The 27226-nt window shown below is 50.7% G+C and overlaps 1 protein-coding gene across 6 annotated transcripts in view; it reads left to right on the top strand.

The window, feature by feature from the left end:
• Positions 1-7359: 7359 nt before the first annotated feature.
• CTIF (cap binding complex dependent translation initiation factor) overlaps positions 7360-27226 on the top strand; it is a 141521-nt gene continuing 121654 nt past the window's right edge. For all 6 annotated transcript variants that reach the window (XM_055698878.1, XM_055698877.1, XM_055698876.1 and 3 more), the window contains exon 1: positions 7360-7479. The gene's annotated coding sequence lies outside the window, so the exon portion shown is untranslated. The remainder of the gene's footprint in view (positions 7480-27226) is intronic.

The following is a 27226-nucleotide window of genomic DNA, read 5'->3' as shown; positions in this document are numbered from 1 at the left end:
AAATTTCCATCTCATGTATATGGTGTCCTGTGTGTATATATATGATACCTATAGCATGTATATATCTCTGCCTCAGCATGGTTAATATAAATCTGCCCTGCTCTGATTCCTGAGGGCCACAGCCTGATAGCTGCCGTACGCCCAGTGCGTTTCTGGGTTGATACTGTTATGTCTTCTTTTCCTCTATCAAAGCAGGAGCACATCAAGCCCTTTTCTTCTGACAGCTTTTGCAGCGAGCAGGGAATGAAAACATTTCCCTTTCCTCCCCAGTCGCCTTACTGGGAAGGCAAAGGTCTAAACTGGGATGCCAGCCCTCGGCAGCTGCTAGGGAAGGGAGGGGAGGACATCAGCTAGGTGTATTTTTACCAAAGCAATGTGATAAGAAGCAAAGCCCAAGTGAAGATAAGCATGTTTATTTTATTAGCGGACCAAGGATAAATCCTGGCCTCTTGTTGTTGCTCAGCCTGACCTGCCGGCATGTGGAAACCACAAGCTGCCTTGTTCAGAGCAGGGTTTGATGATGTGGTTAAGGACTATCATTTCATAGTGCGGAAATACCCCGTGGGACAAAGAGGATGAAAGGCGCAGGTGCTCTGAGACATCACATCTCCTTGGCAGGCGTAGGGGTGTAAGTCTTTCCTCTTGGAGGAGCGGAGTCTGAGTGACCCTGATGGTTGCTCCGTCGCACATAATATATAAGCTGTACTTATCTGACATGTTCTCCAAGCTCACACATGCTTGATGGGTGCTGGAGAGCTGTTTGCTGCCAACCCTCCTTCCTGTTTGCCGTGGCTTTGCTGGTAGGTGGAGATAAGAGAGGATTTCTGGGGAAAGGGAGTATCTCCATACCAGCAGGTGAGTCAGGGGCAGGAAAGGCATCATTAGAAGATGGATGGGAGATAACAGAGGGTGCAGGAAGGTGACTGCAGAGGATGTGGGCTCCCAGGAACAGGAGAAGCAAGAAGCAGGGCTGCTGGTGTGAGTAGGCGTGGGGTGAAAACCTCTGTGGTGGGCTCTGTGCTCTTCCTCACCTGATCCTGGAGTAACCCAAGGTCAGGCAAAGAAGCTGCCACCACCCTGAAGGAGGTGAGGCACAAGGCTGTAACACCCTGAGACACTTCTCATTTTCCCAACGAGGATGATTTTCTCCCAAGACTGTCCTGAGGACCAGAGACCGATGTTCAAAGAGTCCTTCTCATCCTCATTAACCCTGGGCTGCTGGCAGCTCTGCAAATGCTGGTGGTGATTTACACCTGGTGAAAGCTGACTCACAGAGTACGTTACCCACAGTGTAAGTAGAGCCATACCCATTTTGGAGGTGGAAAACTGAAACCGAGAACTAAAGGCTTTCATCTGCCATCACCAGTGGCAGAGCCCAGGTCACCCAAACACAAGCTCGCTGAGTCATGCCACCTTCTGCCCCTCTCCATCCAAGCATTGGGCTACCAGCCCCACAGTGGTACCTGCCCTGGCTCTGGTAGGGCCAGCTCTTCTGGTGCAGCCACCACAGCTCAGGCTGGTGCCCAGCCTGCTGTCTTCACCCTTGTTTCTAATGCAAAGTGCACCCAGGACTGGAGTGCTAGCTCACCAGCTTGCCTAGAGCATGGCTTTCCTCCTGAGCCTCTTAGTTTTAGTCGTCGTCTTGCTACTACTTCATTCCAGGCAGTCTTTTGGGGCTACAGCTTGCTTAAAAGTCAATGGCGTCAATAAAATTGCCTGTACAGAACTTAATACCAAGTAATGAAATGGCCAAGTCATAGAATCAGAGAATCACAGAACGGTTTGTGTGGGAAGGGACCTTCAAAGTCGCTCCAGCCCAGCCCCCTGCCATGGGCAGGGACACCTTCAGCTGGATCAGGTTGCTCAGAGCCCGTCCAGCCTGGCCTTGGATGTTCCCAGGGATGGGCCATCGGGCACCTCTCTGGGCCGCCTGTGCCAGTGTCTCACCACCCTCGGCGTAAAACATTTCCTCCGTCCATCTAGTCTGAATCTCCCCCTTTGAGTTTAAAACCATCCCCCTTGTCCTGTCGCGACAGGCCCTGCTAAAAACTCTGTCCCCATCTTTCTCCTGAGCCCCCTCTAAGTGCTGGAAGGCTGCAGTAAGGTCTCCCTGGTGAGTCAGATTGGAAGAGTTCTCCTTGCTGTCATTCTCCATCTATCATCCTGGATTTTCCACACCCCTCACCCCTATGCCAGCGAAACTCCCCTGCTTCTTCTCCCACCCCACTGATTAGCAATTCCCTCCTGCTGCACCCCTCTAAGCAGTGTTGCAATCCTCTGATGCAATTAATATCCACAATAAGGGATTATGGAAATCTCGCTTGCATCTAGAGGAAGAGAGAGAGATTTCTGGGATGCTGGGGTGTTTGCTGGCTGGCTGTGCCTCTGCAAAATGCGCTTGTCAGTGGTTAATGTGAATTTGTTCTCCAGCAAACCCGGAGTTATTGATGTCCCTGTCAGAGATGCTTTCTGTCACCCTATCCGACAGGATCTGCCTGGTGAGGAGGGACATCCTTCATCACCCATCTCAAGTCCTTGCGATGCCTCTGCCAGCTCTTGCCTCGGCCTCCTTGACAGCTTGACCTTTGCAAATGCCCAGGGGTTTCCTTGGAGCTGGAAGAGCGCTAATCCTTTAAATTGGTAATTTGTTCTTACCTGGGTAATCGTGCTTTGCATTTCTAAAGCCTCTTTTATCCGAAGATGTAGCTGTGAATTAAACCAGGGGAGGAAAGTAACGAATTATGTCCAGGTAGCCTCATTATTCGGCTGAGTTATGGGAAATTAGGGAAATTAGGGATATTATTTTAAGCGATGTGGGAGGCCAAGGAGAAAATCCAAATGTCCTGAGTTGCATCTTCTCATCCATAGTACGGAAAGCGGTGTCAGAGCTGGGTTCCAACCACCCGCAGCGAAGTAGCCTTCCTAAACCCAGCTCCCCAGGAGACCAGACCCATCCGCCCGAGACTCTGCCAAGTGCCAGGGAATTGAGCCTTGACTTGCAAACAGCCCTGGCACCGGTCGCTGCGCTGGATACAAACACCCTTCTAAAAATAACTGAGAAGTGGGGGAAGGAGCCTGTCCCCAGGTCTGGTGTTTCACATCCAGCTTCTCCCCTTGCCATAGCTTCACCCACAGGTACCCTGCTCTGCAATTTGATTTATATATATGTATATGTGTGTGTGTATATATATATATATATATATATGTATGTATATAGAGAGGAGAGAGTCTTGACAGCTTTGTGCTGTCTCTTTTGCCATGAACGTCCTGGCTGGCCACATGCATGTCCCATCACCCCAGTTTCTCTCCACCTTTGCCGCCAGGCTATCCCACCCCATAAGCTTCGGGTGGAGGAGGAACTGCTGGAGCCCCCCCCACGGACAGCCGGCTGGGTGCTCGGGAAGGAGCACAGAGCTGCTTGCTCGGGCTCTGGCGGGATGGGAATAAAGACCTTGTCTGTCTCCAGCCCTTGCTTTTACAGTAGATCCATTCTTTGGGTTTTTAAAGGAGGGCTATTTGCTTTCAAATCCACGACAGCCCGGCCAGAATAATGATCTCTCTGACTGTGGCAGGAAGATTGTGACCCAACTATTTTAAGGGATTCTTTTCCGGCAGGAGTTTCTGATGGAATATCTAAACACTTGATGGCCACTGTGGCATTTCGCAGGCCACTTCTTAGGAACCTGCTGAGGGTATCACCGTGTCTCCAGCCTGGGAGACAACCCCATCATCCCACCTGTGTCAGAAGTAATTAAGAAAGAAGAAAGGAATTCTCTTCTTTAGTTGATTTTTTTTCAGTACCTATCTGTATGTATAACTGAGCTTTCCACACAGGGGATGTATAATTTCAGCAGAACGCAGCGTGTTGATTTTTGCCTTCAGCTACGCTCTGCGAAGCCAAGATTTGCTCCAAGCTAGCAAGGGAGCACTGAGCTACCAGCACACCACAGCTACGAGCAAGGTGCTTTGTAAATATTCTATATTTCTCCTCTGAAACAGCAGGTTCCCATCACTGCTAAGCCATTTTAGAGGGTTTTGCCAGGGTGAGGGCAGAGTTTGGCACGGCATCTTTTGGGTTGCAGTTTGTGCTCCGCAATATCTTCGTGTCCTCAGCTGCTCTTTCCGTCTCTTGCTATTTTCCTGGGACAAAAACCTTGAGGCTGGACCATTTCCCACTGGCAGAGATCTACGAGTTCCCACTGCATTCAGAGAGACCTTAGGGAAGGCTCTTACCATCTTCCCAGAGATGCTCAGTGTTTTTCTGGGAGCAGCCCTGGGAGGATGCTGAGGCAGGATACAGGCTTGCCCACACGGATCCCAGCATCTTGTGGACTCCGTGCTTGGCGGCAGCAGGATCCAGACAGCCTGCCTCGATTCCCTCTGCTAAGGTGACCGAGGAACTCCCCTGACGCCTCACTGCCTCCCTAAATACACGTTTTTAATAAAGAGCCAATTTAATTTCCCAAGCACTGAGTCATCTTGTGTTATTACCTGGCGTATGGTACCCAGAGCAGCAGTCACAGCATCTCTTCCTCGAAGGAAGGATGTTTCCATTCCCTCCTCCATCCCATCCTCGGCTTTTCACAACTCCCCTCTTTTTCTTATTTTTTTTTCCTTTCAGCAGAAACCCTCTCCTTTCCCAGTTTCCCTCCTTTCTAAGCTACAATGGGATTAAGCCGGAAGCAAGGATAAAAGGAGGAGGCTGAGCCACTCAGCGTGCACATCGGCAGGGCTCAGGCACCAGAGGGGAGCAGGATGGCACCCAACGTGGGGATGGGACCAGCAGCTCTGCTTTGCTCTTTGGACCCAGAGCCACGCCAGCTCCTGGAGAAAAATCCCCGGCTGCCATAAAGCTGCACTGTTTTCCTGCTGGGAGGCATTAATAATGAACGCTAGAGCAGTGTGGCAATGGAGGTCCAAACCCAGGTGAGGGTGGGAGTGCTGGGGTCAGGTGGCATCTTTTCCTGCATCCCAGGGTGATGCTGCCCAGTGCCCATCCCACGTGCCATGTTCCCTGGGCTCACCGTTAGTCACCCTGCTGTCATCCCTGTCCAAAATTCCCCCCACACCTACTAGAGGAATGAATCCAGCTCCCTCCTACGCTCCTGCAGACACCGTGCACTGCAGGATGGGTCATTCCCCACCCTCAAAAAAAAAAAAAAAAATCTCTGTATTTGTAAAAATTTATTTCAAATTTTTTAAATTTATTTATTTTTTTATTGTCATCTCTGGATTTCAACAACACGCTGTAAGTTGTGTGCCCTGATCCAGCACCCATCTGGGCTCCTGAACCAGCCCCCAGCTCTGCCACCCTCCTGCTTCCAGCAGGGCTGGTGTCGTTTTGGGGTGTCACCAGGACAAGGATGCCCTGAGCAGGCTGGGGCAGGAGCGGGATGCACGGAGTGGTCCCAGCACGCAGACCTGATGTCCCCCACCCCAGAGCAGGACTCATCCCAGGGCGATTTGCTACAAATAACTAGTTAAGGTGAGTTGTTACGGGGTTGGAGTTAACAATCCCCATGGCACTGGCATTTCAAAAAAATAATCATGGATGCAAGAGTGGATCCGTGGGTTGTTTTTTTCCCCAGCACAGCTCCCATCCAGCAGGAGCATCCCTGGGGAATGCTGGTCCTGGGGAGCTGCCATCTGAGGGCTGGGAAGGGATGCGGGGGGAGATGAGCCAGGGCAATGGGATGTTGCCTGCCCCGGCAGGCTCTGTGTGGCGGCTCAGCATCCCCGGAGCGATGCTATCGGCGCTCGGGTTAGTAATTAAACCCTGGGATGATCATAGAGAAAAATATGAAAAAAAACCCAACCCACGCCGTTCCTCCTTGCTTAAAATACGCCATATTAATATTAATATTAATGTTAATATTAATAATAAATAAAAAGAATAAAAATAATAAAAATAATCTGGAGCTAAATTAACAATGTGCTCTCCCAGCTGTAGCCACCCTCCGGTGAATATGAGGTTGTCATGGCAACCTGCCCAGCAAACGATGCGGGCAAAAATAAAGCGAAGCAGGGGGGGATCCCCGGGCCCGATGGCGCCGGCCGAGCGGGCGGTTTCCCCGAGCTCCGCCGCGGCTGCGTGTGGGGGCTGCGCCCGCAGCGATGGGGTCACCCCCGGTGTCACCCCCGGAGTCAGCCCCCGGTGTCACCCCCCGTGTCACCCCCCGGTGTCACTCTCCGGTGTCGTCACCCCCGGTGTAACCGGGGAGCGGGGGGTCAAAGCGCTTGTAGGGACGTTCCCGTGGGGCTTCCAGTGGGTCGGGGGGGCCACGAGTGCCCGGCCGGGGGTCCCAAAGGGTGGTGGCCTTTGGGGGGGGCCGTGCTGCTCGGCTCAGAGCTCTGTGTATTCATGCGGCCACGCCTGGCTTATGTGGAAACGTCTATTTTATATATATATATTTATATACACATAGATTTATTTTTCTATGTTCATGTATTTTTATATTTATGGTTTTATATTTATATATTTATATATGTGATGTACCTTTGTACAGGATGTATTTTTATATATGATGTATATTTATATATTTTAATATGGTATATTATGTATATCATATGATATATTTTATATAAGATATATATTGGTAATTTTATATATATGTATACATATGGATTTTTAAATATATAGATCAGTGTTTTTATACATACACGGTTTCATATATATGGATTTATATATTTTTAATATACTTTTACATATGGGGTTTCATATATGGATTTACATACATAGGGGTTTATAAGTATATGTTTTTAATATATATTTAGATTTATATATACACAGATTTATATATTTGTATGCATATGTGGATTTATGTATATGGCTTTTTATATATAGATAGATGTTTTATATACGGATGTTTATATACTTTATATAAATTTGTGTTATTATAGATGGATTTATATGTATTTTAATGCATATTTGTATGTATTTAGATGGATTTGTATGTATTTTAATGCATATTTATACGTATATAGATGGATTTGTATGTATTTTTAATACATATCGCTATGTGTGTCGATGATTTATATATAAATACGGGTTTTATAGATGCATCTGTGGCTTTCTGTCTGTGGGTTTGCACACACACGCGGGTTTTCCCCGTGCACCGGTGCAGCGTTTCCGTGCCCGCGGGTGCCCCGGCCCGTGTCCCCCCCGCCCGTGTCCCCCGGGCCCGGGGCGCTGCCGGGGGGGCGCGGGGGGCGGCGCCGGGCGGGGTGAGCGGGGCCCCGGCCGCAGCAGGGCCCGGCCCGGCGGGGCGGAGCGCAGCGGAGCGCAGCGCACGAACTACATCTCCCGGCAGGGCCGGCGGCAGCGCCGGGCGGGCGCGTCACTCCGTGGCCGCGGCGGCCCGTCCCTCCGCCGGAGCCGGGTGTCGCCTGGCGGGCGGGCGGTGCCCTCGTCCCCCGCCTCGGCCCGCACCCCGCGCGGCGCCCATGAGCCTCCCGCCGGGCGCCTGACACCGCCGCACGGTAAGGCCGGGCCGGGGGCCGAGACACAGCAGCCGGGGGGGCGGGCACGTCCCGCCTTTTGTCTGCTCGGCGATAACAGCAAATGTCGCCGTGTCCCCCCGGCCCGGGGGTGCGGGCGGGCCGCGGGGCTCGGGCGCCGTCCGGCGGCTCAGACCAGGGCCGGGGGCTCGGCCTCGGGGCCGCGGCCGGGCACGGCGCTGGGTGAGCGGCCTCGTCCCCCTGGCTCCGCGGGTTTATTTATTTGTCTCCGTTTGTCGCCCCTTCCCCGCGGCTGGCCGCCCCGCCCGCGCCGTGCCCCGCTCCTCAGGCCGCGGGGCCGGGCTCTGGAACCTTCCCGGCGGGCTCGGGGCCCTGGGGGGGCAGGTCTCCCCGCTGCCCCCGCTCCCCGCTGGGCCCCTCCGGGCCGAGGGGGACACACCCATCGGCTGCGAGCCCCCGGCCGGTCCCTGTCGCCGGTCCCTATCGCGATGCGCGCCGCTCACCCTTACCCCCTCGGCGGCGGCGGCAGGCACGAAGGTACCACCCGGCGTCACCCCGAGCATCGCGGCGGCGGGGGACACCCGCCCCCCGGATGGGGTGTCCCCGCGGTGCGCCCCGGAGGTGGGGGCATCGCCCACCCCTCGCTCGGTGCCGGAGCGCGGCGGCGGGTCCGGGAGGGCTCGGTCCCCGTGCGAGGCCACGGCCGTCCTTTTCCTGCAGAGTCACTGCGGCCGCACGTGGGCTCGGGGACGGGGGGTGACGGTGGGGGACAGCAGCTGTCAGTGGCAGGGGAGCAGCCGGCAGTCCCGGGGCGGTTTTTGCCCTGGCTGCCCCCAGCAGTGGCGGGCGGCTGGAGCCACGGTTGCTGTGCGTCCCCAGTGCCTCAAAACTCGGACCCTGGAGTTGTTTTTCCATAAAGTGAAACTGAGACTCGTTTCCCGGGGCTGTTCCCTCTGTTGCGCTCCTCTGGAAGGGGTGAGACCCCCACCGGTAAGACCCCACACTGGATGAGGTGGCAATCCCATTCCATTGGAACTGGGCAGGTGCTGTTGCCCAGCGTGGGGAGGAGGGCTGGAGTGCCCCAGGCCCCTCTGGAGACCCGGTGGCTCCTCTGAAATCTTTTCCATGTGTCTCGCTGCCACTTCACTCCCACTCCAGTAATCCGTGCTCCTCTTCCTCCACCACTGGCAGGTGCAGGATGAAGCTTGGAGTCATAGCCTCATTAACAAAAATTAAAGAGGTGGGGGGGAAGCAGAAGATACGCTGAGCTTCCAGGTTGTTTCTCTCAACTCAAAGATACCAAAATAAGACCAAGTGATTTAATGGACCCTCCTCTCCAAAATCTAGGAAGGCTTTTCAGTGGTGGACCATTCTCTGAGCATCCAGATGCTGTCAGGGGGAAGCCACACAGGACAGAGAGGGAAGCGTCCTGCTCAGCTTATGGTTTACGTGACCCTGACAAGCAAATATTCACACTTTATCTCCAGTAAGTGGAAAAAACCTGTTTCATTGTCTTGATCCACATTATTTTTTCCTGTAAGGACCATAAAGGCTTTGCTCTGTCCATGCTGATGCTGAGGTCCAAGAGAAAACCTTGCACCGGATTTTATTCCCTCAAGCCTTGTGTAAAATTTGTAGGCTGTGGTTTCCCCGTGTTAAGCATGTTATCTTTGGCAGAGAGGCGAGCAGTGTCTGTTTTGGGAAGCTCAGGCTGTGCTGGTGTGTAAAGCTCTTTCCCTCTGAGCTCTGTTCGAGCCCTCCTTGCGAAGTGGGGGCTGCGCTGGAGGGCTCTGCAAATTTAAGGTGTTGTGGTTAAAGTGCTGTGGGACTTGTCCAGCTCTTGGGAAACATGGTTTTTTATCATTTATAAGATCTCAGGTTGCTTTTAAAGGAAAACAGAGGAACAGCAGTGGGATGGCTGCGGGTGAAGGTGATGTGGGGAAACGACTTGTCTCAGGTGAGCTGGAGGGTAAAGCCCAGCACCCAGGAGCTCCCTGGCTGATGGGAGACCGGAGAAACCATTTGTGGAGATGCACTGAACACCAGCTCTGCCTCTGCAGTGGGATTTAGGAGAGGAGCGAGCCACCTGAGGGCCTTCACACCTTCATTCCTGCAGCACAAATGGGAAAATGGGATGGGAATGGTCTACAGAGGGTTCCTGAGAGTTGTGAAAAAAACCCAACGTGCAGAGCATGAAAACGTGCCTGATAGTTGTTAGCCCTTGATCCAGACTGTGGAAGGGAAAATGACAAGGTGCTGACCTTCATCTCCAGATGTCCCTGCTTCAGCACTCGGGCTTGGATGAGAAAAATAACTGCTGAGCATCCTTGCTTTGGGGTGAAGTGCCCCACTGAGTTCATTCCACTGTGTTCTCCTGGTGAGGAAAAGTTTTGCTGTGCGGACTCTCCCCTTCCTTCTCATTCTGGGCCTCTCCCTCCTGTTTCTCCTTGCAGCCATCCTTGCTGCTGCTTGGTCTTTTCCCAGCAGGAGCGGTGTGAAATTGTGGTAGTTAGCGCTGGCTGAGTTTTTGCTTGCAGGTCCCTGCAGAGTGGCGAGAAGACCCTCCTGGACTTCACCTGATTTCATGATCTTGCTGCTCAAGTGAATCTTTGGGGTCCTGTGTATTTGTGAAGAGCTATACCTAAAAGTATAGCAAGACCCTGTGGTTTCTGTGGAAGCTGGGGGCAGCAGATGAGCTATTGCAGTAGCTGTTTGGGGAACAATTAAATACTGCTAATGATTTCATTGTTCTTCAGTTTGGCAGACACATGCCATTGTCAAGTTTCAGAGTTAACAGTCTGCTGCTCTGTTTGGGGGAGCTCCTGGTCTTCATCAGGCTGGGGAAAGGACAGCCGTTTCTGTCCTGAAAATCAGGATGCATTGAGGCTTCCGGATGGGTAATCTCCATAAATGCTTGGGGATGTTTTTGTGAAACTCCTCAGAGAAGGTGCAGTTCTGCTACCTGAGTATAATTAGTGCGTTACTGAGTCATCTGAAATAAAGGGCTTGTTTAGCTAACCGATAATTTTCTGTTTGTTTGAGAGACCGGCTATTTTATTTTTTATTGATATATATGTGTGTGCATATATATATAGAGAGAGAGTCATTTACAATATAGGTGCCGTGCTGGTGATCCTAATATGTTTCCTGCTCAGTTCAGACTGAGATGGGGATCACATCGGATGTTCTCAAAACTTTTGTGCGTTTAACCATCAGCTTTCCTGATAAAAAGAGAGAATTTGCTTCTTCCGTGTCTGCCTTGGGCTGTGCCATGGTCTCAGCTTGCTGGACTCTGCGTCGTTATTGTTGGTCTTCTGCAATGTAGAGTATGCCAACAGCAGCCAGGAATGGGAATGATGCCTCTGCAATGGCTTTTTGAGATCTTTGCTGTTTCAGGTTAGCTCTTGGAGACTGCTTCTTTGAGGCAGTCCATGGTCATCTGAGGCTTTAGGGACCGCAGGTTGACTGGTAGTCTCATGTTTACTTCAGAAGAGCCATCACTCCTGTCTCCTCTCCTACAGAGACAACCCTTGGCCTGTCCCCCAGGCACGTAGCAGTTGTGGTAGAGGAGAAGAAAAACCTGGTTTCTTAGGTGGTAGGAGAAGCTGTGGTGACACAACTAAACTTCTGCCTCTGCTATCTCTGCAGGACCAAATCCTGCCTTGCCTGTTGGCCGGGAGCTTGCCGCAAGAGTATTTCATAACATGCAGCAATTTATCGAGGGCGTCTCCTCTGTGGTCACCAGCACTAGCTCAGCTTTGCCTTCTTCCCGGGCACAGTTGCGTCCACCGTGCCGCTGGGTGGTGGTGGAATTCATCTGCGTGTCTCAGGTGGCAGGACGGAAAGGGTTATGGGTGGGATGACATGTCTGTGGCAGTTATGTCCCTGGAATGGGGAGAGGAGGTAAGCAGCACTGTGGTGTGCCCCATCCCTTGGTGTCACATCATGCCTGGGTGACCTGAGGATGCACATGGGCACCCACAGGCTTCTCATTTCTCTACCAGCAATTTTAATTGGCCTTAATGTAAAAAACCCCAACAATCAACAACCAAAAACCAAACCAGCCAACCTTCCCCCTCCTTCTGGAGCTGGCCTGGCTCGTTGGGACTGGTTTGTACAGCCTGTGCTGCCCTGGTAAGGCTTCACCACCACTGGAGCCTGCCCTGTGCCAAAGCGGGAGCTACAGGGAAACACACAGCTTCCCCACCAGCTTCCCCACCTGGCTGCGATGGGGAACCAAGAACGGGGTTCATAATTAATTCTGAAAAATGCTTTTGAACTCATGAAATCCTGGAGGAGCTGTGTTGCTTGGCTTGTGTTCACTGGGACCGTGGGAGATGCTTGGGAGAAGCTGATGCTCACAAGCAAGCTATTGCCATCCCTCTGCCACCGGTTGCGTTGGGTGGTAGCCGGCACAGTGGCACGGGAGGCGAGTGGCTGGGTTGGTGTGGGAAGGGTGGCATGGGAGGCTGCGGCACGGCGGTGTCTGGGTGTCACCAACTGGCTGTGCCATGCCGCGCGGCAGGGGTGGCACCCAGCCCATCCCTAGGCTAGTGCTGAGATGGTCTTCTGCAAGTAAGCAGGTATGAGCCCAAGTGTTTTGCATTACTTGATTAAATTTTGTAAGTCTGCCTCTGCAAGCAGGATGCTTTTCAGCTGGAATGCGCTGCAGGTGTTCCAGGGGTCTTGCCTGTCGTGAGCATTGATACAGCTCCTCTGTGAGGCCAGAGCTTTGCCAACGTGGAGCTGGTCGTGGGTGGCACAGACATGGGCGAGACCGGAGCTGGGGTGCGCTGCGAGCTGCTCCTGCTCCTTGGTCCATGGAGACACCGTTTTGGGGCCACCACCTTCTGCAGGTGGCTTTGAAGGGTGTTTTATGCCTGCGAAAAGGCATCTTAGTGTTTGCTAATGGGAGATCTTGCAGGAATAATCGTGGGGTGAATTTTAAAAGCTTTTTTTGTCCTGCAGAGAAGTGCGCACTCCGGTTGCTGGTGGGACTGTGATGTAGTCTAGGTCCAACCGAGCCAGCCCCAAGCAGTGGTCTGCAAATGCTGTTTTGCTCTTGGGTGCTGGCATCCCCCTGCGTTATGTGGCCAGAAATACACCCCCTGGGCTGGAGGGCTCCTGGGCGCTGTGTCCAGCCGCAATGAAGCCAGAGGGGATTTTAATAACGTGCCATCAAAAATACCATCTTGGGTACCTGGGCAAGAGAGGAAAAGAAAGCAGGAAGGGTTGTGGTTGTGCTGTGGTTGTCAGCTGGAGTTGAATAACAGAGAAATTTTTTATGTTTAAGGTGGTGTTTGCTTTGTATGGTGAGAAGAGACAGGGGTGGATGCCTGCACCCATGGGAGCTGTGTTCCCTTAAATCAGGGTGTATCAGTGGTCCAAGAAATGTCTCTTCCCAGCTGGACAGTTAGCTTGGAGTTGTCTTTGATTACATTTTTCTCTGGCTCGGGAAGTCAGGCTGGTGATTCTAAAACTTGCGGCAGTAATTTTTGCAGCTGGATGCTTTACAGCAGGATGTGGAGGCTTGGGGTGCTTTTGGAAATGATTATTTTACTTGCCATGTGCATATTTCATCATGCGAGCCAGTAGATGAGTTAGGTGGAGTTTTCAGGGTCTGTGGGGTCTCACCGTGATTCCTAGAGATGCCTCTAAAGGAAAAGGAAGCCACAGGTGTGGATGAGGAGGCTGAAGAGCTGCAGGTGACCAGCTGTGGCGAGGTGATGGATGGCTTTCTCCGGCAGCTTTTTCCCCGTCTTTTGAGACCATCAGTTTCTCGCATCCTGATGGCAGCTCTGCAATGAAACACATGCTTCTGGAAAGCTCTTCGGGTAAACAGAGAGTTTTCCATCCCTTCCTGCATCCCTGCTCTGTCCATCCCCCTGCTGGGCGGGTGCAGGCAGAGGAGTGTTTTTTCCTGCCTTTGCTGGTGCTCAGAGCAGCACCCAGGACATGGTAGCCCTATGGAGCGGTCGGCTGTCGGCAGAGCCACAGCATCCCTCCCTGCCTGGATGCTCCTAATGCAGAGATTCACCCCAGGGTGCTGGTCCCTTTCCCTCCCTCCTGGTTTTTGGAGCATCTGCAGAGCACACGTCGTCTTTCTCAGAATCAGCTCCAAGAAGGGATATTTGCACAGCTTTTGGGTTTTTGGGTTTGTTTGTTTGTTTGTTTAAAAATATATTTTTATTACATGGGGTGAAAGATTTATTTATTGACTGCAAGCAGGCACTTTGAAGCTTCTCCTCTCTGTTTCTGTACTTGCCTTTTTCTTTTTTTCCAATTAACAGAAATGAGGCTTATGCACTCAGAAAGGCTGTCACTCGCTATTCCTCCAGAAGCTTTTTTAACCCAGGGACTAATTTCAGCCAGATTTGACAGTGGAGTGCAGGTTTCAAAGATGAGAACTTACAGGCTGTAAGAAAGAGGGTGGAAAAAGGAAATCCGAATTTCTCCCTGCCTACAAGGAGAGGCTGCAGCAACTGTGAGCTTAAATATTAGCTTTCTGGGTGCAAGTGGGTTGGTTAACTTGTGAAGTACCTTCAGTAATTCACTAAATTTTCTTCGAGGAAACAATCGGAATCTTCTTGAACATGGGGAAGGAAGAGCTGGCTGTGGGGATGCTGCCAGGTAGGGTGTGATAGATGATGCTAATGACCTTTAAAGGTCTCTTCCAACCCAAACTATCCTATTCTATGCTGCCACGCTGTTGTCCCAGGACTCTGCTTGTTTATGACCTCCAAGCTTGGAGTGAAAAGCTGGTGGCTGATTTCTCTCCAGAGTCTCCTGCCTGTACCAGTATCCTGCGGTTAAGAAGGGTTTTCCAGCCTTGAGCTTAGCGTTGCTGCCTGTCTGGTGGCATGGGTTGTCAGGCATTATGCTGATACTGTTCCTGATAGTGACGTTTCACATACTACCACCTAGAAGCTTGCACAGAGTGTTTGCAGGCTGCAGGGTGGATAAAATCTGTCCCCAAAAGCTTGGCCAGGCTCTGCCCAGGCTCGCTGCAGTTTCCCATCGAGACTGAGGTTGCGGCTGGCAGCATTGTCTGAAGGAGATGAGGCAGCAAGTGCAGTGGCTTTTTGGCATCATCAGTGGTCCATGAAGTTGCCTTGGAGCTGAAGCTGCTGTTAAAGCGATTAGTGAACCCCCAGGTCCCAAAGGAGCCGGGGGTGCTGCTCTGCCCCTCTCTGCTCCTGACAGCCTTTCCTGTTACAGCTGCAGCACAGGGCTGCCTTTTCTGTCCCTTCCCCTTCTGCTGTCACTGTATGCACGTTGATTTATGTTGTGTGGTTTTTTTTTTTTTTTAACTGGGGATTCTCTTCCTTTTTTGTCAGCTCAGAGAATGATTTTCCTTACGCTCTTCTCTATTTAGGGCTCTGGGGGAGGAAGTGATTCAGCCTTTCCCCTGCTCTGGTTTGCACAGTCATCCTTGCTGACTTTCCCGAGGTTTTCCTTGAGCACCTTCATTTACGCTTGCTTCATTCAGCAGGAGCCTGCCTGCCTCCTCACCGCACGTTTCGGTGGGGAAGGGCTCGGTGGGGGAGGATGAGCTGTCAGCAGGAGCTTTCCCTTTGCCGGGGAGAATAGTAATGCAGCGAGGAGGACACGCTGCCAGACCTGCAGCAGCTCCGGATCTCCTGCTCTGCTCCTCATCCGTGAGTGCAGACGTCTGCGGGGAGGCAGGCAAGTCCAGCCAAGTGAAATTTTGGGGGCTAGCCTAGTCATGCTGTAAAAAAATTGATGAAAATTGATGGCCTGGGCTCACCAGGGAGAGGAGGTGACTCCGGTTGTGCTGCCGGTGCTGCTGAAGGATGCTGTACGTGCCCAGGCACTGATGGGAGAGGTCTGTGTGGATGATGGATGGATGATGACGCTCGCTCTGTGCAGGACTGCTGCCAGCTTGCCTTTCACGGCAGAGCTGAACCAGCTGCTAAATACCAGGGAGGAAGCATTGCTTGCTCTCCGCAGGGCTTTCAGAGGATGCTGCTCAGCGAGAGAGTCACTAAATCGTCTGCCACTCTTAAGTGATACCGGGCATTTGGCGTGCCGGGTACTGTATTAAAACCAAGTGCATTAGTTTCAGGGTTAATTGTTCTCCTGTCCTGGAAGCCAGCACAGTTGGCTGCAAACACTGCTTCTTTTCAAAGGGGAGAAAGGGAAAATAAAAGAAGAAGAGACTCCCAAGCCCCCCAGAAGCCTTTCTCTCCCTCCCAAACCCAGGGACTCAAACCTTGAAGGAAATTTTGATCTGCTCAGGAAATTCCATCATGCATTGCTTCTTCCTTTGTTTTATAGAGTACTTGGAGTAGGCGTTAATCTTTGTCTCAGATTTTATCTTCTCTGAAATTGTTACTCTCAGGAGTAGTAATTTGTACGTGATGGGATCTCTGCTGAGGATGTATGTGATGGAATCCATGCTGGGCAGATCTTACCTCCACGGCGGCAGTCCCATGCCTTTACTGTCCTTTGCTGACGGTCACTCTCCCGGGTGGTCTCTCAGCTCCTGGGTTGGCTCTGGCAGGGAGCAATCTTTTGTGAGCAGGTGTTGCTGGAGATTGGGCACTGTTTCTCCGGTAGCTTATGGTGACAGGTCTGTCCTCACTCTTGGTCTGTGTGGTGCATGCAGCAGCATTTGATCCCACTTTGACATGGCTGAATTACAGTGAGTGGTGAATTTTAGTTTCGCAAGCCTTTGGTAGAACATTGGTGACTCCAGACGTGGCTTTGCTGGAGCTCATACTCCGTGAGCAAGGACTTCTTTGGTGATCACAATATTCAAGCTTTTTTTTGGTGTATATTAACACCTCATTTGGCAGCAAGCGTTGTAATTATTGGTATGGACCTTCGTCGAGACCCTGCTGTTGCCAGCTGCTGGAGAAGGACTGAAAACTGAGGCCTTTTGGCATGGTGAGGGATGGCCTCATGTCATGGGATCGGGGCCAGCAGAGCTTTTAATAGCTTGATGATATTAGGCTTGCTCAGCAGGGCCAGACCAAGCTTCTGCAGCACGGCTGAAGCACTGCTAAGGTACCTCCAAGTGCCTAGGGGCTACTTGGGAGTCCTCATGTTGAACAGCCAAGTGTGTTTGCTGGTGGCAAAGGTATCATGCTAAGTGCCCCAGAACAGCAGAAAATCTTGGGGTAAGGAGCACAGAGCCCAGGACCCAGAAATTACATTTGATCTTTATTGGGATCTCTGTTGAATCAGACCCGTCCAGTTCAGCCAGATGTTTCTGGAGAAGGTGTGGGACCCTTGCAGGAGGCAGGTTTCACCTGCCCCTCACATTGCTTACCTTCTCAAGGTGCTGTTTGCCATGGGAAACGCATGGAGGAGGCTGTCTCCTGGTGGTGCAGCCATAAATACACAAGGAAAAAGGGTGGTTGGAAAGATGAAGGAAGCACTTTGGAAGGAAGCCATCTCTTCGGTCTGGTAGTCAACAAATACGGGTGTACGCTAACGGGTATGCTGGGGGTTAAGCTGTCTCTATTAAGTAAATGCAAACTCTGAGAATGTCCGGATATTTTTACAAGACCCCCCAGAAAACTAAGCCTATTGCTTCTTGTAATGCCCGTGTCAGATCATACTTCTCCTTCCTTGAGTCCCTGGGCCAGCCCCCTGCAGCAGGTGGAACGTGGGTGCCTGGGGGCATCGTGTTGTCTTGTCTAATTCTGGCTGTTGTGAGACAATACAGGCGTTAAGTCAAGTTTTATGGGAAGCACTTTAACCTTTCTTCGTGATAAGGTGGTGGCTGATGTTGTGAAAAAACTTGAAGTGTTGTGGGTGTTGAGCAGCCAAGGTGAGTATTTGCGTGGAGGTGTAGGGTGTGCTGCGAGGTCTGAAGTTGGTCATCACCTAGAAATGCCTCAGTAACCCAGCCTGGGTTTTGCTTGCTTGTGTTCATGTTTTTTTCTTTTCTTTTAAGAAATCCAATCAAATCATGAACCTGTCAGAGGCCGTTAGTTAACCAGTGTGGTCGTTGTAAAGCACCTGGTGGTGTGACTCTCGGGTCTGACTGTGTGTCAAGAGGTGGATCTGTTGATAGTCCTTCCCTCGGTCCCTTAATGCTTCTGACCTTTTCCACGTATCTACAAGCGTTACAGTGAGCTTGACGGGAAGTGTCAGCCACCAATAAAGCCTCCCTCTCCTCCGCTCCATAGGCTGAGCAGCCTCAGATTGTATTTTCCACTTACTTTCTTGATTCTGTTTATCTGGTTCATTACAGTAGACACATCCATTGTGTGCTTTCGGCTTCTCTCTTCTCAGGTCTCTTCCACGTCATCCAGGGACACGAATGAAAAGCTGTAGCCTTGTCCTCGCAGCACCTGCGCTCACTCAGGCCATATTAGCTCTCTTCTGAGCATCTCTGTTTATTGATTAAAGCATTAGGAGGAATGTCAGCTTGGAAGCAGTGGGTTTGATTAGCCAATTATTTTAACAAAAAACCAGTGAACTTGGATTCAAAGTACACGAGAAGTTGTAGCCCCTGTTTTCTAATGTGCTGGAGGTCGGTTGGAGTACACAACCAAATGGGAGCACCGGTCGGGAAGCTAACGAGAGGAGCTTGCAGGCTGAATGTGAGATCGTGCATGAGGTTTTGTGCATGACCCAGGAGTATGGAAAAATATTGTGTGTATTTAAGGGGGGGCTTCTGGTTGCTGACTAGTGAACCGTAGTGACTGCAGGAACTTCATGGTTACATGAAACGCGTGCAGGGCAGCTGAGTCTGTAGGATACTCTTCTGGTGTGAAGGTTGGGTTTAACTTCGATCGATCAGTCTCTGAAGTAGTTAAGTCCTGGTGGAATTCATGTACTGGTGGAATGCTCGGCAGTTGGGAAAAGCTTGCTGGTAGCAACATAGCTTACTGGAGGGACAGCTGTGTGGTCTGAAAGCGTGAGGCTTCACAAGAGCGTCTCAGATTGGGGTGTGTGTTGCCTTGAGCTGTCCAGGGAGCCGATGAAGGTTGTAGGGGCAAGCGGGAGTATTGGTGAGGTGTTCGCAGAGAAGCAGCTTAGAAAAAATGTTGGAGACACCAGTGAAGGAGTATCTGCCTTCACTGTTGACAAAACCAAGTTTTTTGAAAGTGGTGGTGGTGGTGGGGGAGGTGTTGATGCAAGTCACCATCTGGAGGGAGACCCTAAAGCCCAAGCACTGGGTGACTTGTTTCTGTCTTCTGGATTGGAGGGTTGGCCCTAGTGTGGGGTGGCCGAGTCGGAGCCCGGTGATGGCTTTTGCGAGGTACAGGTGGGGTTAAGGAGAGAAGGGGGGTCAGGGCAGTGAGCACATCTTCCTCGTTGGTCTCCCTTTCCTGCGTGCTCCGTCCAGTGTCAAACAGCTGGCCGTGAGCTCAGTGCAGCTCCCGCTCTGGGGCTGTAGCTGGGGTTCTTTCAAGTCCTTGAGCTCCGAGGCTGCCAGGATGGGCAGAGCTGATGGCAAACGTCCAGGAAGGAAGCGATGGATAACAGAAAGCCTCTGGCTCCCTTTTTACAGGGAAAGGTGCGTGCGTAGGCTGTACAGGACCATCCTCTTTGCCTCCTGGAGCTTTGCTGGCTGTGAGTGATTGTCATGTATTTGAGCTTCACATCAAACTCTGTTACCTCTACTAAAGGTCAGCCTGGACTTCTGGGCCACTTGCTGCTGGGAAGAGCTTTCTTCTAGTTTTGATTAAGTTGGAGGTAAGACCTGGTGACTTTGTCCTGGAAGTCTGGGCTAAGGAAAGATCTCCCTAGGAGAGATCCTGGCATTACTCTGGATTGAAGTAGGCTCTGAGAGTCCTCTGGTCCAGCCCTCTGTGCAGGGCCAGCTTCTGCATCAAACCTGCCTGCTCAGGGCCTCATCCAGCTGAGTCTTGATGCTGTTTCCAAGGATGGAGACTGCAGACCCCCTTGGGTCACCAGTTGGGTGCTGAACCATGCTCACAGTGAAGGAATTTCCTAATATTTTCTAATATGTGGTTTCCCATGCTGCTGCTGTGATCCCAAGACCTTGAGGTGAGCGGCTGCAGTGCTTTGCTGTTGGAGGTCTTTCTGCTACCAGCCCTTTCCATGCCCCTGACATATTGCTGTTGGCTTTCTCAGCTCCTCAGGGACATCACCACTTTCTATCACGGCAGCAGCCTGTGTGTGCATGTGTGCACTGAGAAGGCTTATCACCAACTGACCTAATTATTATAATCTCACTCTTCCCTAGATAGTGCACGTTTCCTTGGCTCTCAGGAGGCTTCCCTGGTTTGTCCAACTGCTGTTTGATTTCTCATCTGTCTTTTAATAACATTATGCATTTGCTCAGGCTAGGTAAAGCCAGAGAATAAGGTTTGTAGCCAGATACAGTGCAATACGTGTTAACTGCCTTTCCTGTTCTGACGGCCATCCTGCTGGGTTTAGTGGCCCTAGCCTGTCGTACCTTCCAGGTGTTCCCCCTGCATGTGTTCGCTTGCAACTCAGCTCTTCACCATGACCCCCTCTTCCCCCTGCCCTGACTGTACACATGCATCCTCTTTACTGCAGAAATCCTCTGGCCGCTGTAGTTCATGGGTGAAAATTGTGCATTGATGCTTTCTGCCCCATTTGTGGATGCAGGGTTGTTGCCTATACCTTTTTTCTTGTTGTTGCCTATCCCATTTTTTTATTGTTGTTCCCTATCCCTTTTTTTTTTTTTACCTTCTGCCAGACCACTTCGATTGCCCTGCACTCCCTGCTGCTGATTCTTCCTTCCCTACCTGCTCCCTCTCCTGTTCATAGGGGGTTTTCTGGGTACAGATACAGGCCAGTTACCGTTTAAAGGTGCCACATTCTTTTTCAGCAAGACAGGGATTTGCAGCATGTTAACAGGATTTAACAGCTACTTCAACAGAAGTAAAATAAAGCCTCAGAGAGAAAAAAAAAAAAACCCAACCCAACAACAAAACATTGCATCTTGGGGTGAGTTCTGTCCGTTTAAAAACTTAATTTTCTTTCTGAAAACTGAAGTTGGGAGTTACCCCTGTGCTATCGGAAAGCTTCTGCAGTCCCCGTTGGGCAGAGAATAACCTGACATAACTCGGTGCCTCCTTGCAGGAGCAGGGCTTACCGCTAAGCTTCCCGGTTGAACCACCTGACGAGATCAAGAGAGGTTAGCAGCACCGCTGGGGCTTGGTGGCAGAGTCGTTTGAAAAACAACAAGTCAGCACCATTATCCTGAGCACCTGGAGTTTTTAATCCCCGTGTCATGTACAAGATCCAGTTTGACCTGAAAGGGAGTGGGAGAGGATGCAGCTGGGCATCATCTGAGCATCAGAGAGGCTTTATGTGTGTTGGGGTTTCTGCAGCCCTGGGTGTTATCTTGTGCAATGCCTGATAGTCACTGGAGAGTAAATATTTTCTCCTGGGGCAGAGCAGCCTGTGGAGTTGCTGGGATCAAGTCAAAACAGAGGGATTGCTGGGAAGATAAGGCCCAAGAGGGCTGGCACTGGGATTGTGCCATGCATCACACCTTGCCTCCAGAACTGGGGCTACAGCAGTCCCCCCTCTCTTTGAGGGGATGTGGGTTCCCATTTTCCATATTCCCCTCTTCTTTGGAGGAAAAAAAAAAACCCCACAACCAAACAAACCCCGATGTGAAGTTTCCTGAGGTTCCTGTGACTTTCTAGCATATATGTGAATTGCAGTAACACTTCAATTTACGTCTTCTGTCCTGGAGCATTGCTGCATCCTTTGGGTGGGGTACCCCAAATTATCCTCAGATATTCTGGATACTCCTCAACATCAGCGCATAGATTGGATAGTGCAAATAATTGATGCTAACTGTATTTTCTGTTTTTCCAGTTAATTAGCCTGTAGAAAAATTACAATAGTAAGGGTAATTGTGGGGGATAAGAGGATTTTTAACTGGGGCCAGTGAAAATAGGTATTTTTATTTCATTAAAACAGGAAACAAAATAATGTCAAATCAAAGAGGCTTAATTCAGTCCAAAATTAAATCAGTTTTTAAGTCTTTTTACACTATAATAGAGCGCTGTGGAAATTTAGCGTACATCACCGTGAAATGAAAGTAAAACCCCTTTGTTTAAAAATTCCAAACCCTAAAAAAAAGTGAAAGAACTCTTTCCAGCGTTTTCTTCCCAGTGTTTTGGCTGCAATGACTTGACCAAAACTATTTAAAATTCACGAAGTCAAAGTTGGGCTGCTGGCAAACAAGTGATTTTTAAAATTATAATTATTACTTGATGGGTTCAGCCTTTTGCTTCTGTAAAAGTGTGGCAGAAACATGACCCTTATCCCATGCCAGAGGAGGGGACACCTGGGGCTGGAGTGCCAGGTGTCACCTCTGGTTCCTGGTGCTGGAAAGCATTAGGCTGCTTCTGGATGTCATGGCTGTGTGTGGGTGCTCACCAGCAGCAGGGTGTTCCTGTGGACTGGGGGTCCTCCGCCAGCACAGGGTTTCTCCAAGGTCCCTCTAAGAGGGAAGAGCCCTGAGGAGCGGGGAGAGCCTGCCCCAAGTCCCGGCATGGTGTGGTAACATTGGCATTTGTTGTGTCTTCCTCTGAAGTCTCCAGGTGCTTGCAGTAACTCAGGGCTAAGGCGCAGAGTTTATTTTCTTGATCACTTGTATTGTGTAATTTATTCCAGAAGTGCCTTTTCCAGGCCCTTGTTAAGCTCAGCTAGTTAATTGGTGGGTCATAAACATCCCTCAGATGCCCTCATGAGACCTGCACTGTACAGGCATCTGAGAGCTGGCAACAGTGGGCTTCCACCTGCAAGGCCCTTTAGTGTGAGATACCATCTGGATGTATAGCATTATGCAGTCTCTTGATTAATCAAATTCTCCCTTACCTCTTTTTTTCCCAAAGCTGAATAGTTTGGGTTCTTTTTTTGTACCTCTTAGGTCAAAGATACATGAACAGCAGGCGTCCTGCTATGATGTTCCTGCTGAAACTGCTGATGCTGCTTCCCTTTGTTGCAATTGCAGTCCTCCCCCCATGTTCTCGTTATGATTAACTTCGGGGCTGTTAATTGCTCGGTGTAAGCAGAGGCTGGCCAGTGCAGGGAGGTGCAGGAGGGGACTTTTCTCAGATGCTGACGTGGCCTGGGTTGAACTCGTTTGGTCCCTGCAGCTGTATTCAGTGGGGCTGCTGCATGGTGGAGTTTTTCACGGGAGGACCTTCATGATGAACGTGAAGGACCCTTCAACGAAAGAACAAAAAAGTAGTGTAAAACTAATTCGTGGATGTGTTTCTGGGTTGTCCTCATGCATTCGGTCCCCCAGTTGCTGTTTGGGGGTTGGTCCTAGGCATGGCTCATGGGTTTTCTACTGCAGGCGGAGTCTTGGGGTGGACACAGCTAGCCTGAAAGGTGGATCCTGTTGGTCTTTGATATCTGCAGGTGGTCCCAGGTCCTCCAGTCATCATCCAACCCTGTAGAAACAGTGTTTCCTTTGGGTCAGGAGTCAAACTTACCAAAATAAGTATTCCTGGCACTATCCCTGGCCAGGCTGTGTTTTTGGGGAAAAAGCTGCTTTTGATGCCTTCTTGGTCTGCTTTTTCTGAGCTGCTGGGTTTTTACCGAGTGCAGGTACCCCAGGGGCATTCTGATAAGGCCAAACGGACGTTCATCAAAGACCTTCTAGATCTGTGATGCCTTCCATGCAGTAGCACCTTGAAGTTCCAAGACCTCTTTCTTCCTCCCTGAGCTAGAAGGGAAAGCCAAGCATTTAAGGTAAATCCAAACAGGGCTTGTTGCATTTTACAAGAGAGGGAAGTGCGGCACGGTGGAGGAGCCAGCAATACATCCCAATCACACGTGCAGCACGTGTTGCACTTGGGTCCATGATGGATGGAGCATTTCATAAAGAGCAGCTCAAGGACATTTTGGGATGAACTTGAGGTTCCTGTCCCCAGGACACCAGCAGTGATGCTGGGGCTCAGCAGGGTGCCTGAGAGCTGAGGTTGGCAGAAGGGGGTGATGTTGAGGATGCTGACAGCAGGGCATGTTAGGACATAGGGCTGGTGGATCCCAAGGCTCAGCATCTTGTCTTGATCTGGGCCAGTCATCCAGACTGTTGTTGCTGCTGGTGGAGGTAAATAGACACTCCCAAAGCTCACTTGTTCTCATGTTCATGTCAAAATAGGTCAGCTGTCGTGTCCTGGAAGTACCTGTCTTGCAGTTTGCTTTGTATTAATGAAAACCTCCCTGTCCTCCAGGCTCAGCTGAGTTGAGCTGCTTCATTTACCTCTTATTAATCAAACACAGTGGTCCCCTGGGCAAGAAGTGTAGCCGTGCAAGTGCAGCAGCTTTACCCCCTGGGGTTTGGCAGGCTGCTCTTCCCATCTTTATCGCTGGCTTCTTACAACCCCTCACTTGCTGTGATTCAGGGAGGGGAATAACCAAAGGGGGAGTGGGGCTTCTGGGGAGATGTGTGCCTTCACTGCTGCTGCAGAGCATCCAGCCGGCAGAGTGGTAGTCTGGGAGTGATTGTGAAAAAATGCACTTCAAGCCTCAAAAAGGCTCTGGTGGCTGGCCAGTAACTTCCGAAAATTCCTGTCTGGGGAGGTGCTTTGCCTTGGTATTTGTGGACTAGTTCCTTGAGGGAGGGGTTATCCTGGTGAATTGGTTCAAGCTGTCTCATGAGCCACTGGACAGAGCTAAAAGCTGGGGCTGGATTTGAGAGGAGGGTTAAGCTTGTGTCATCGATCTGTGCCACTTAGGCAAAGTGAAACTTGGAGAGGGTCTGGAGAAACTTGGGGAGCCCTCTCCAGGGCTGGACATTGCCTGCTGCTGGGGCTTTAGCCAGCGTGGTGGGTCCACAGGGAGCTGGAGCCTATCTCTGCCACGCAGCAGCATCCGCTGGCTCAGCAGGAGCCTTGGTGGGTGCTGTGGTACCCGCACTGGGTCACGTCCCTTCCCAGGGTAGCTGCTGGGAGCCTGGTGCAAAACCTGGGTGTCACATTTGCTCTCCTGATTGCTATGGGAAACTATGTGGGAGAATGTGCAGGAGATCCTCATAGGCTGAAAAAATGTATTTAGGGTCTGCAAGGGCATCCTTCCAAGCAGTGAGAGCTGTCTTAGGTGATGCCCTTTGCCCACAGTAGTCTCAGGCAGCCGCGTTTAATGCAGAGAGTCCCTCTGGTTGGATTGCTTTTCCATAACACAGTCACTTTGCTGGATGGAAACCAGCTGTCTGGACCATGTCCAGTGTGTGTGGCCAGGAGCTAAGGAGGACACTCTGTCCGGCCCCAGGTGAAGGGAAGGCTTTGGTGATCAACACAATCCCGGGTCAAAAACCTGTTCTTAAATTCCTTAGATGTGTGAAGGTTGGATGCCTTTCTGGGGTGTGTGTCGTACTCCTTCATTCTCCCCCAAGCAGAAAGTTCAACAGGTAGGTAGGACATGGGATGCTGCTTGTGGCTTTTTCCCTGTCTTTGCAAGCGGCTGCAGCTCTTATATACTTAAATCTGGAGGAGGCCAGAAGCAGGGACAGCGGTCCTGGAAAGCTCAACTCTTTTTTGACACTGATGTCCCCATTCCCTGGCCAGCTCAGCGTCACAGTGGATTTGCTCGCATGGTGTTGGACACCAACCCCAGAGGTTTTCCTGTCCCTTTGTGCTTCCTCAGAGCTTTGTTTGGTTCCCTGCCTCTTTATTATTATTAGACCAGAAGCATTATGAGGAAGGGACTTCTTTTCCTTCTGCATGTAAAGAATTGCCTATTTCCCAAATTCCTTTCCACTAGATATTCAGGAGCTCTCATGGGTGGTGGTGCCATGGCCACTGCCTGTATGGGAAATCAGTCAGGTCCATGGCTGATGCTCCCAGGGTGGCCATGATGTAAAAGCCAATCTGCTGCTTATTTTATAGCTCGAACATTTGAATGCGGTGGAGGAGCGGGGGTCCAGGATCCAGAGGCAGGTTTTGGAAATCTTGTTTGTTTGTGGGTGTTGTTGAGTGGGGGTTTTAAGGGTTTTGGTTTTTTTAGCACTGAAGGTAATTAAAGATTCAGGAGATCTCTGAATATACTTACTTGTGCATGGAGTCTTTCAAATGAGTTTAATTAGCTCAGAGAGGGGCATGGTAAGCTGTTTATTTTCTTTTTCCTCTGCAAAACGACAGAGGTTTACTCTGGATTATTTTTCTTTCCAGTTCCAGTTCGACAGCTCATGTTGGGCAGACTGCACAGAGATCCCTTGTGAGCAAGGCCAGCCTTGGATCGTAGAGAATTGTCTCTCCTTGAAATCTACAGCTTGGTTTGCTCGTGTAATCCAAGCCCAAATATCACCGAATCTGAGGCTGGGAAAGATTGTTCCCCTTGGTCGGAGCAGCAGGAACCTCATTGCAGGGGTTTGGACTAGATGATCTTTAAAGGTCACTTCCAAACCATTCGATGATTCTACGATTCCCAGGAGGAGAGGACCAGCTGGTGGCTCCTAGCATAAAATCCCCTCCACCCGTCCGGAGTGGCAGCTCTGGTGTTTTGGCTGGTGGCCGAGGTATGTCCTCTGAATGCTGCTAAAAGCCAGCATACGGGTGCAAAAATGCTCTTTGCCAGCAAACTAGGGGCATGGTTTAATAGGGATTAAGCACCCTCCACGCCTGCCCTGCTGCTGACCAGGGGATGCCGCTCCTGCCCCATCCCTCCCCACCAGCAGGCACCTGTGGGATGGATTACTTCAGCGGATTGACATCTCAACTTAGAGTTGGATGTATCTTTTAGGATTACTGGGCTTTTCACAGCCCAAGTGCCCATTATACTGCCTGGGTGCCTGGAAAGAAAAGATTTACTTTCTGATAATGGTTTCCCTTTGGTTATTTGGAAAAGACAGTACGTGGCAGCCGGTGCTGGCGTGTGAGCCCACGGTTGAAACGTGCGATTATAAAGTGTACGGATCAGCTCGTTATTGTAATACTTTTATTTAGGATGTGGGCTGTGCTCTCTGCCTGCAGAGTGCTGCCTGCACAGGGAGTTTTGCACCCTGGCTGCTGCTTACCCCCTGGGACCGAGGATCGGGGCTTACCCCCTGGGACTGTGGAGGAGCTGGGCGAAATACAAGTATCGCTTGCCTGAGGGTTGCTACCTGCAGCATGCGTCATGACAGGGCACATGTGTGTGCACGGTGTACATGTACAAGCTCTTCTGGTGGGAGAACTTCCTTCATTCATGTCTTCTAGTATAATTCCTGCAACCAGCATGTCCTACCCAGCCTGCCGGTGCGATGCCTTGTGCTCTTGAAGGAGAAACAGCGCAGGTCCAAAGAGGAGTTCATAGAGCACGAGTTAGATCTGTGCTTTTTGGCTATTTCTTCAAGCATTTTTATTTGGCAACGTTTCCTTTGTAAAGGTGAAAAATAACAATGATAAGATGTAACGTGGACTCTTGTTCCCTTAGCTTTTAGCAGAAGCAGAGAATGTGAAAATGGATTATGTCTGACTCAAGTTCATTGTTTCTAGTATCAGCAATGTAGAGGTAGGTTATAAAAGGCTGTTCTTGGTTCAGGTCTTGGTGGTTGGAGGTTTTTTTATTACCTGTTTTGGGTTTTATTTCTAGACATGCTGATGTATTTCCATATATTGAATTTGTCTCAAAATCAGGGGACGGAGAGCACGCCTTGCTGTTGTGCTGCAGCTGGAGTGATGCTCCAGCAGACTCCTTGCCCTGGCATCCCGTGTAGTGGAGCATCCCACCGCAGGGTGGGACTGATGTCTGTCAGATGGCCCATAAACTCACCTCCATTCACCCCCTGAAGTTCAGATAGCAGTTTTCTTATTTGTATGCTGGGTTTTCCTTTCTTTTTCTTGGC

The sequence above is a fragment of the Falco cherrug genome, chromosome Z, assembly GCF_023634085.1.
Source record: "Falco cherrug isolate bFalChe1 chromosome Z, bFalChe1.pri, whole genome shotgun sequence".
NCBI lineage: Eukaryota > Metazoa > Chordata > Aves > Falconiformes > Falconidae > Falco > Falco cherrug.
The sequence above is the reverse complement of the archived record's forward strand: the minus strand, read 5'-3'. Positions and strand labels throughout refer to the sequence as shown.